The following is an 11,430-nucleotide window of genomic DNA, read 5'->3' on the forward strand; positions in this document are numbered from 1 at the left end:
ATTATCTACACTGTGGAGCTCTGAAAAATTCTTTGGCATTCAAAAGGAGTCCTCAGCTATGAAAATATAAGAACTACTGTGTTGAACTGTAAAGCTACCAGGTGCAAAAGGAAGATCTGTTTTTATTTTACCATGGCTTGTATTTTTTTTTTTATGTAGAAGCTCAATCTCATTTATAAATGCAACCAAGTATCTTTTTCATTAGAGATTGCTTTCTATTTAATTTTATTCATTTACCCAAATACCCACTTTCTCTATTACAGAAATCATTTCTTATTTGATGTTGCTTTTCCCCTGACCCCCATCTGTCTTCCACTGAATCAACTAAGGCAATGTCTTCTGTAGAAATCTTAGAATTTACATGAACATCTGTCTGTATTTCTCTCTCAAAATAATTTTGAATCTGTGACATTGTAAGAGTCTTTTAACTTAAACAATTCTAAAATTTTCATAGCGTTTTCCAGATGTTTTTTTCTGAATGGAAACTTTGTTAAACCACAATCTGTAGAGGCCTCAAAAAAGATTTGGTTGCTTGTTTTTCCTTTTCCTCTCTTTGCTCCAAATTGAAATTGAGTTCTATGTCATCTCTAGTTGGAAAGATTTTTCTCCCTTTTTTCCCTTTCTTGGCGGACCACACTTCACTTTTAGAGTCGTAATAAAACATCATTTAAATGAAATGTACAAGGCAATAACCACTGAGCTCAATATCATTAAATATTTATCAATACAATAGTACAAGTTTGACTGTGAAATAAACATCAGACCCTGTAAATTTAATAGTTTCCTGTAAAAGGAAAAAAAAATTCTCCTCAAGCTTTTGCAGCCCAGAGTACTGAACTTAACAAATAAATAGTTCATAGTGTGCCAAAACTGAATTGCCAAATGATTGACCACATCCTATACTACACAAGGAAAAGGCCACTATTGTTTGTACAAGTGTGTTTCATTCAGTGTTTGACTTTGGTAGATAAATAATATGAAGCTGACATTTCTAAATTAACCTTTGTTTTCAACTAACTACAGATGAGGGTGTATGATACACAGAAAATAAGCTGAAGGATTTAGGGAAAGAGGAAACTAGGAAGTCTGGACCTGTTGATTGGAATTTGTGAGGATTAGATCCAATTTAGAGAATTTTTATATTAGCATTGCTGTATCTGTATACAAAAAGTCTACTCTTTTTTATCATTGTTGTGGTTTTTTTTTTTTTTTAAGGAAACAATAACAAAAGAACCACTATAAAGAAGTAGATAGTGGTTTTACAGTAATATAAGGCAGATAAAACATTATTTTTTAATGACTGCACACTGGTGCCAATGACAAAAAGTATGTTTTATTAAATGGTGTCTCTTGGAAAACTCTAATGTGTAACTAACAAAATATACCTTAAATTGAGTAATTTTTTTTCTTATTTTTGTTTGAATCAGGAATACTAGAATCAATATCTTCTATTATGGGTATATTAATCAATATAATCACAAAATACCAAAATCAGAATGTATTTTTAAATTTCAAAATACTCTAGAATATATATGTTTACACACTCTCTCTCACACACAATCTCAATTAGTTTATTGGCCTTTTAAAGCAATATATGTGTATAACAGATAATGTATATTAGTGTAATTGTGATTAAAAGACCATTAAATATTTGACCTTAGAAACAGTTATGTTTTTAAGAAAAAAAAATCTTGTAACAAGAATGATTATGATAAAAAGAATAATGTTTATACCACAAATTATAGTTCACAGAAACTTAGTATGTTTCACCTCCATTGAAACATAGTCCTATGAAGAAGGGAGGCGAGGTATTAACATTCTACTTTTGTAAATGAGAAACCTATGACTCTTACAGCTTAAGGTACTTGTTGAAGGTCACCACAATTTACATTTGGTTTTCTGGTTCTGCATGGATAATGGCCTCCAGCTCCATCCATATTGCTGCAAAAGACATGATCACATTATTTTTTATGACTGCATAGTATTCCATTATATATATGTACCACATTAAACTAAAGAGCCTCTGCACAGTAAGAAAGCTATCAACAGAGTAAACAGACAGCCAATAGAATGGGAGGAAATATTTACAAATCATTTATTCAACAAAGGTCTACTATCCATAATTTTAAGGAACTTAAATAAATTAAGCAAAAAACAACCCATTAAAAAGTGGGCAAAGGAATAGATACTTTTCAAATGAAGACATACATATGACTAGCAAGCCTATGAAAAAATTCTTAACATCACTAATCGTTAGAGAAATATAAATCAAAACCATAATGAAATACTATCTCACACTAGTCAAAACCACAGTGAAATACCATCTAACACTATCTCACCAACCTCAACAGTGTCTGTTAAAAATAACAGATGCTGGCAAGGTTGCAGAGAAAGGGGAATGCTTATACACTGCTGAGGGAAAGGTAAATAAGTAAAGCCATTGTGGAAAGTAGTTTGGCGATTTCTCAAAGAACTTAAAACAATTATCATTCAACCCAGAAATCCCATTATTGGGTATTCACAAAGGAATAAATCATTCTGTAAATACACATGCATATGTATGTTCATCATAGCACTATTTCACACTAGCAAAAACATGGAATCAACCTAAATGTCCTGTTTCTTCTTATAAGGAAACGATTCCAATAATAAAAGCTCCATTTTCATAACCTAATAACCTCCCTAAGGTTCAATGCCATCACATTAGAGATTAGGATTTCAACATATGGATTTTGAGGGGAATCCAAATATTTAGTCCATGACAATAGTATCAGAAGACATCCATCCCTGATTTTAAGTTTGGGAACATACCAATTAAAAGCATTTTAACTCTGGGAGCCCATACCCTAATCCAGAATCCACATCTTAGCACAGCATACCTGACATCAGAAAGATGATACTATTGCCATAGGACTATACAGTCTTCCTTTATCTATATGCATGCTGTATGTCAGCAAAGAGTTTTCATTTGTGGATTTAATTGCTTGTGAATCAACCTGATGAATGTTAGAAATAGGCTTTTATTGTAAAAAGTATTCAAGATATGGAGACTGAATAAATATATATCCAAGAGTTTTCTCACACTTCTGTGAAAACCTCATTATAAACATCTATGAAGTCTTGATCTTTTATCCACAAGGATAATGCTTGAGGATAAATCCCTGGAGCTTCTAGCTGTGAACTGCAGGATTCTGGTTGCTGATGCCAGCCATATGGAGTAGTCTTACATTTGGAATCCTGGCTTGAATAAACTCTCTTTGAAAGACTTGGAAGGCCTTGAGTCTGCAAGGTAGGCCATGTGATCTATTTTTGTGTGTGTGTGCTTGTTTGTTTAATGCATGTTTAATAAATAAATAACTGCATATATGCCAAAATTTGGTCTGGAACATAGTTTAGTTATTGCTTTGAAATGAGGTCATGGAGTGAGTAGAATATCTCATTTATTGAAACATTTTTTTGTCAGCTAACACTAACAACCGAAAAACACCCAAAAGTTGTGCTTGAGGAATTCAGCAGGCCACCTTGCCTCATGCATGCCAGTGAAATAACTGGGTATTTATAATGAGTGTTTATATTACAATTTTTTTCCAGATACTCTAGTCAGATTCAGAACTTTTTTTTTTTTTTGAGACAGAGTCTCACTCTAGCGCCCAGGCTGGAGTGCAGTGGCGAGATCTTGGCTCATTGCAAGCTCTGCCTCCCAGGTTCACGCCATTCCCCTGCCTCAGTCTCCCAAGTAGCTGGGACTACAGGTGTCCGCCACCACGCTTGGCTAATTTTTTGTATTTTTAGTAGAGACGGGGTTTCACCGTGTTAGCCAGGATGATCTCAATCTCGTGACCTCGTGATCCGCCCCCCTCGGCCTCCCAAAGTGCTGGGATTACAGGTGTGAGCCACCACGCCTGACCAGATTCAGAATTATTATGGTCACTGGTCACATTTTTTTCTTGAAAATATAAAAAGAAAACATACACTTCGGTTAAAGTCACCATTAATTTGGTTTCTTTACTATTAATGACTCTTTTCTTGAGAAAAATACTTTATATTTTCGTTGACAGTACTTTTTTTGCCTACATTTCCTTTTGAATGTATTTTTAAGATAGGGCCTTTACTCTTACATTTGATTATAACATTTCCATGGTAACACTACATCTTTTCATAGCCTCTCCCTCCCTTTTTAGGGTAACAGCCGCTCAGACGAGGATTTTAAAAGAGAACTTTTAAGTAAGAGTCCCAAATGGATTTTCTATTGTAATTCTATTTTGTGAGTATGTTTTATAATGTCTAGTAGGTTTTTCATTTAAAATTATTTTATTTCACAGGACGATTTTGTATAAAATAGAAAATGTTCTCTGCGTTTTATTGTATCAAAATATAAAAACATGAGCTGTATCATAAATAAGGATGGATGGATGTATTTGTTTAAATACATATGTTTATATATAGAGAGACAGAAATATATTCATGCACAAATATACACACAAATCTGTCTATGTGCATACATTTTGTGTATGTATATGTGTACCTATATGTGTCTTTATATGTATGTGTGCACATACAAATACACATACCTGTATACACACATATACACATATATGCACACAAATACATACATATATTTAAGGTTTTTTAAAATTAAACTACTCAGTGACTAGATATCACATTTAATAAGAACCATATGAAAACACAGGGAGGTTGATAAATAAAGGATTTCCAGTGGCTATGGCATATTCAGCAAAGAACAATATAATTTTATTCTATATGGATTTTCCTTTCAATGAAAGAGGATAATGGGAGACTGATAGCACCAGGACATTTTTAGAAATGCCTAGAGAATAAAGAGGAAAATAGTTTGCTCACCTTGACAGAGGACATGACCAAATTCAATTTCATTTCATCTTGAACATCTGAATGATCTGTCTTCAGGTAGAAATAAATTTCAATTGTGATCAACCAGTTATAGATGATCTATAGACCATGTGTACAAAGAATAATGTCTTTAGAGGGTTGGTGTTGGAAACTTAATTTGTAAACTTGCCTTTTAATTGTTTTTGAGGATCCTGAGAACAGATAGCAGATATAATGGTATCTGTTTTCAGGCTATCACTTGAGTAATTTCCCGTGTAGTTTAGCATCATATTAATACGCAATGCAGGAACATTTCACTCAAGGATTGCCTAGGTACTGGTTGCACCATTAGCTGATTTCTTTATCTTATTCACACAGTTTTGACCTCTAGGCTGCTATGACCAAAACTTTCAAGCATTTCTGAATCCCTGAGCTCAGTATTCAGACATAAAATATGATCTGTCTCAGATCTTGTTGTCTTCACTGCCCCAAAACTCTCAGAAGATACATTTAGGGCTACTGGTTTTTTTTTTTTTTTTTTTTGTTTTGTTTTGTTTTGTTTTGTTTTGTTTTGTTTTGTTTTGTTTGTTTACTTTCTTTCTGTTTTTAAAGATTGTATTTCCTTAGAGCACTTTTAGGTTGAGAGCAAAATTAAGAAGAAGGTACAGAGATTTCCCATAAAACCCCTGCACTCACACACGCATAGCCTCAACAATTATCAATGTCCCCCATCAGAGTGGTACACTTGTATATTTGTACAACTGACATGATTTTTACCCAGACTCCAAAGTTTACATTAGGGTTCACTCTTGGTAGCATACACTCTATGGGTTTGAACAAATGCACAGTGACTTTATCTGCCATGATCGTATCATACAGAGTATTTTCACTTCTCTAAAAGTCCTCTGTGCTCCACCTATTCATCCTTCTTTCCTCCCTAAGCCCTGGCAACCATTCATTTTTTCCATCTCCATAGTTTTTTTTTTTTTTCCAGAATGTGATACAGTTAGAATCACACAGTATGTAACCTTTTCAGATTGGCTTTCTTCACTAATAATATGCCTCTAACTTTCCTCCATGTCTTTTCATGACTTGATAACTCATTTCTTTTTAGTGCTGAATAATATTCCATTGTCTGGATATACTACAGTTTATTCATTCACCTGCTGAGGAATCTTTTGGTTACTTCCAAATTTCAGCACTTGTGAATAAAGCTTCTATAAATATACTTGTGCAGGTTTTTATTTGTATATATGTTTTCAACTCCTTTATGTATATACCAAGAAGCACAAATGCTGGATAGGTAACACTGTAAGGGTAGGTTTAGCTTTGTAAGAAACTACCAAACTGTCTTCCAAAGTGGCTGTGCCATTTTGTATTTCTACCAGCAATAAATGAGAGTTGCAATTGCTCCACATCCTTGCCAGCATTTGTTGTTGTGAGTGTCCTGGATTTTTGTTATTCTTATAGGTGTGTAGTGATATCTCAAGGTTGTTTTAACTTGACCTGTTGACCTGTGATGTGGAGTATCTTTTTGTACACTTCTTTGCCATCGAAATATCTGTTTTGGTGAGGCTTCTGTTAAGTTCTTTGGCCTATTTTGGGTGGGTGGGGGTTGTTTGTTTTCTCATTTTGTTGAATTTAAGCTAATGTTTCTTAAAGTCTCATCCTCTGACAATCTGTATATAAATCATCTGAGGAGTTTATTGAGCATACAGATTCTTGGGCCTCATTCCAGGTCACTGGAATCAGAACAGTGGGGTCATGAATTTGAGTTTTAAATAAGTTTTTCTGTGATTCTTAATACGTGCTAAAATATTAGAAGGACTCTGAGACAATTGTCTTTAAAGAAATCCAGATGATTTTTTTTTTTTTTTTTTGTATTTTAAAGACTCCAAAGATTCCCACTACAGACCATGAGTTTCCAGAAGATCATGGCCAGGGCACACTTTCATACAGTAAGGACTGAAAAAGTTTGCATCTTTTTGGCATGAGTCATTTACTTCTCTTTTCTTCCTCATAGATTTCAACCACTCTAGTTCTCCTTTCTTTACCTCTCTTCTCTGCTTTCACATTCTCCATTTCTGATCTATTACCAGAGCCATGCTTTTTTTTTTTTTTGAAACAGAGTCTCACTCTATCACCCAGGTTGGAGTGCAGTGATGCAATCTTGGCTCACTGCAACCTTCGACTCCCTGGTTCAAGTGATTCTCCTGCCTCAGCCTCCTGAGTAGCTGGGACTATAGGCACGCACCACCACGCCTGGCTAATTTTTGTATTTTTAGTATAGATGGGGTTTCACCATGTTGGCCAGAAAGATCTCAATCTCCTGACCTCATGATCCACCCACCTAGGCCTCCTAAAGTGCTGGGATTACAGGTGCAAGCCAGCGCGCCCAGCTCCATGCTTCTTTCATCTCTCCTAACAGAATTTGTAATACCTGCTGAATGTACTACATACATTTTGATGTTGTAGGCTTCTGAGAGATTAGTGATGAAATCTGGTCCATGAAGAAGAAAATTCAATGTCTGGTGTAATATGATTCAGTAAAATAAGTAATGACAGACTTATCCTCTAGAAGTTCCAGAGCTGGAGGGGGGGCTCTGGGTCTTGAAGAAGTCTGCTGGTGAAGTTCATGGCCCAGCATCTGGACACAGGGAACAAAAGTGGTGTCAAAATTCTATTAAGTTGGTGCGAAAGTAATTGCAGTTTTTGCCATTGCTTTTAATGCCTAAGCAATTGGTAAGTACGAATAAAACATTCCAGAGTTTTAGGACCTAGGACATTAGTTTGGGAGTTGAATGTCTTTCTCTAACATCATTGTTAAGTTCTCCAGTTTAACAAAGTTGACTTTATGAAGTTAGAATGTTGGAATGTGTCTAGCACATATCCTTTCTGTATTCTCACATGGGCAGTCATACATTTATCCTGTGCTAACCTTCTGAAGTTTTAACAGAATCTGGTACTTCAGTTAGCCATTAAAAGAAAATGTTGCAACAAGCTTTCACTGAGAAATGTGTATTTTACTGGAGATTTCTTTAAATAAAACAAGAGGGTTAATATTAAATGTTACACAGCAAAAATCAACACAAATCCACATTTTCCATTTCTGTATTGTTTAAAAGTATTCTCTGTCTTTCAGCCACCAGATATGTGTACTTCTTTGTGTACACTTTTGCTATGGACTCTGTTTTCCTTCTCCTATATTCTGGATCTCAGAACCAAGGGCCTTCCTCCTGAGTCTTTCTATGTTTTTCTTCCATATTATTCATTGTATGAATAACTACATTGTATATATAATAGATAATATAAGTTATTATGCTATATTATATGTATATGTCACTTTTTAGCTATTCGATGCTGTTCAATATCTTTAACCTCTCTGAACTTCTGGAATAGTAACTGTACTTATCTCAATAGAGAATCAAAGGAGTTAATATATATGCAAGGTTCAAAATAGTGCCTAGCCCATTTAGGACTATAGAAGCATAAGCTGGATCACATATATGATATCAATGGAACTTACTAAAGAAGATTTTTAGCCAAGAGTTCTCAAAGTTCTTAATAATATCGAATAATAAGGAAAAATAAAATGTGGCAGCTTGAAATGCAACCTCAAACCATAATTCCAACACAAATCTTTAAGGAGTACTATAGTATTTTTCCTCTTTAGTAGATTTGACAAGAGTTAAATATAGCTCTCTGACCTTGTCTTGCACCCTAACAAAAAGTCTTATCTCCATCAGAATCTCTGCTTTCTCTACAGTTGCTCTTGGAGGAAATGATCAGATGATCTACTCTTTCAGTTAGTAAGTGTCAAAATTTACATAGAAACATGAATAGCGAGCTGTCACTGCCTTGCTCCAGGCATCTTGCCAGGTTGTGAAGTTGAATATTCAGTTGGGTTTGTATCTCATCATTACAGCTATGGCCTTCCAGGGGGGACCAAAAGGGCCAGACAGCCATGAATTAATGAAGCTCAGTGGGAAGTCTAAATAGAGACAAAAGTTTTCATCTATATTTGTTTAAGAACGTTGAAGTAGAACTTGCTTTCCAAATGCCGTGTCTAATTTAAGAGCAGGCCTGCAGTGGTAATAGCCCAATATCACCATGTCTCCACTGCCTGCTAAAGCTGATACCAGGAGACATCATGCTGTGGAAACAATTACATCAACATAATTGGAAAATATTTTTTCGGTGCCATTCTGCCTTAATTAAAGCTCATTTTACATGTTGGGGAAGGAAGTGTTTTCTCAGAACTTTGGGGTATATTCTGATTTCTTTCAAAAAGCAAAGCCTGGATGAAATACATAAAGGAAGTTCTATTTATATTAGAGATAAAGAGAATCAAATGAAGACTTTTGCATCAGGTGACACAGGTTTGAATTCCAGCCCTGCCACTTACTGACTCCACGACCTTAGGCAGGAACTTTGAATCTGTGGGTCTGGATTTTTTTTCCCTCTGAAAATTTCCACGAAGAATGTATGCTTCTGAGTATTGATGTGAGGAATGAGGAACTTTGCCTTGGTTATTGAAATATCTTCAGAAGAACAGTTGTCAAAGGTCACATCCTAGGTTAGGAGAATAGTTACTAAGGTCCCCTGAATGAAAAAAAAAAAAATGAGAAGAAATTGCTTTATGCTCCTGAGAGTAGCTTAAAGAATAGGATGGATTTGAGAAAGAGAAAGGGGAAGGAGAGAGGAGTTAACATGGCAGAAGGCAAGAGCTGTGTGAGTTCATAGATCTTCAGTGGTGGGACTGGACTTGTAAGACTTTCAATACATTAAAGGAGAGGCACATTTAATGGAAATTTTTTAGATAGTTGCTGTCTGGTATAAATGTGACCTCTCTCATTACCCTGGATCCTCAGTGGTATCTACCAATGACATAGGTGGTTATGTGAGTGTTTTATTGTTGTCGGTATTAGTGGTAGAACCTGAGGAGAAGGGAGAGTTAGCTGAGTTTTATGTCCGTTTCAATATGATATAGAAAAAGATCAGGAATAAAGCAATCTTATATAAAAGCTTTGATTAAAACTTGAAACAAAAAAAAAAAGAAAAAGATCACTGCTGGAAATAGAAGCTGGTCGCAGAAGTGACAGTGAGAATATAAGCCTATCAGAAAAATCACAATATCTTGGACAGATTGGGCTTTCCATTGGGTATAGAAGAAGGATTTGAGATGAAGATCATTTTGGTTGGGAGCTTGGTCTGACATCCTGGTTACAGACATACAGCAATCAATACCCAGACAGAACATATATGTACACAATAGATTTTTATTATAGTTGTTGAACCAATGAGGATAGCTCAAAACAATAGTATTACATATAGATTAAATAATATTTTATACTTTACAATGTTATTTCATTTTTGTAATCTCTTTGTCCTGTGGATTAGGTTGCTCCCTTCAACCCCCAATGGGTTTCCCCAAAATATTTTCATCACAATGTATTCAAGTTTGGTTACATATTTATTCTAGGAGAGATCTCTAAGAATGAGATTATGTCCAATTCTATAACTCTGTGATCCCAAAGCCTAGCAAAACCTCTGATGCATAGTTGGAAATTAACAAACATTTATTCAACAAATTAGTGGATTTCATTCTTATAATGGTAGGGGGGAATATTGTTTCCTTTTACCAATGGGCAAACTGAAGATCAAAGAGTTATACCCACACTAGCATAACTAAGTGATATGATCTTGATTTAGACTTTGCCTTCTTCAAGTTTAGAATCCTCATTATGCTTTATCTCACCACAAGCTTTTCCAATCAGAAAAGGCGAAAAGTAACATAATTTTTAAAATTCTGAGATACTTACGTTAATTCTGAGGAAAATTTGCCAATTACCTCTTCCTAAACTTTATTACTCTAAAAGAAGATAAAAATTTTAATGATAGAGCTCATAATTTTATCTTGGTGCTGGATTCATCCTTTATTCCTCAAAATGGAGTAACAGAACTTCAATTTTCATGCCTTTTCCAATCTAAAGACATGAGTGCTTTTTGTGTTTGACGTAATGAATTCATGACCTTGAGATGGAATATAAGATCTTGAAATTCTGTCTCTAGATCCTTAGTCTACTTTGTTAGAAGATGGTTACCCCGACTTTGCCTTTAAGTCTTAAAGAAGCATTTTGGCCATAGAAAACGGAGAGGTGTGGCTTGAGCCTCCCCAAAAGCAGAACGCTAACCACGTTCGTGGGGACCTATCATTTACTTTCCTTGTTTCTCTTGTCTAGCTTTACCATCAGACTTTCACATGATTGCTTAAAAGTCAGTTCTTGGCCGGCGGTGGCTCACGCCTGTAATCCCAGTACTTTGGGAGGCCGAGGCAGGTGGATCACAAGGTCAGTAGATCGAGATCATCCTAGCTAACACGGTGAACTCCATCTCTTCTAAAAAAGAATATACAAAAAATTAGCCTGGCGTGCTGGCAGGTGCCTGTAGTCCCAGCTACTAGGGAGGTTGAGGCAGGAGAATGGTGTGAATCTGGGAGGTGTAGCTTGCATTGAGCCGAGATCCTGCCACTGTACTCCAGCCTGGGTGACAGAGCAAGACTCCTTCTCAAAAAAAAAGAAA

Source organism: Rhinopithecus bieti, unplaced genomic scaffold (assembly GCF_001698545.2).
Source record: "Rhinopithecus bieti isolate Rb0 unplaced genomic scaffold, ASM169854v2 scaffold_6782, whole genome shotgun sequence".
NCBI classification, from domain to species: domain Eukaryota; kingdom Metazoa; phylum Chordata; class Mammalia; order Primates; family Cercopithecidae; genus Rhinopithecus; species Rhinopithecus bieti.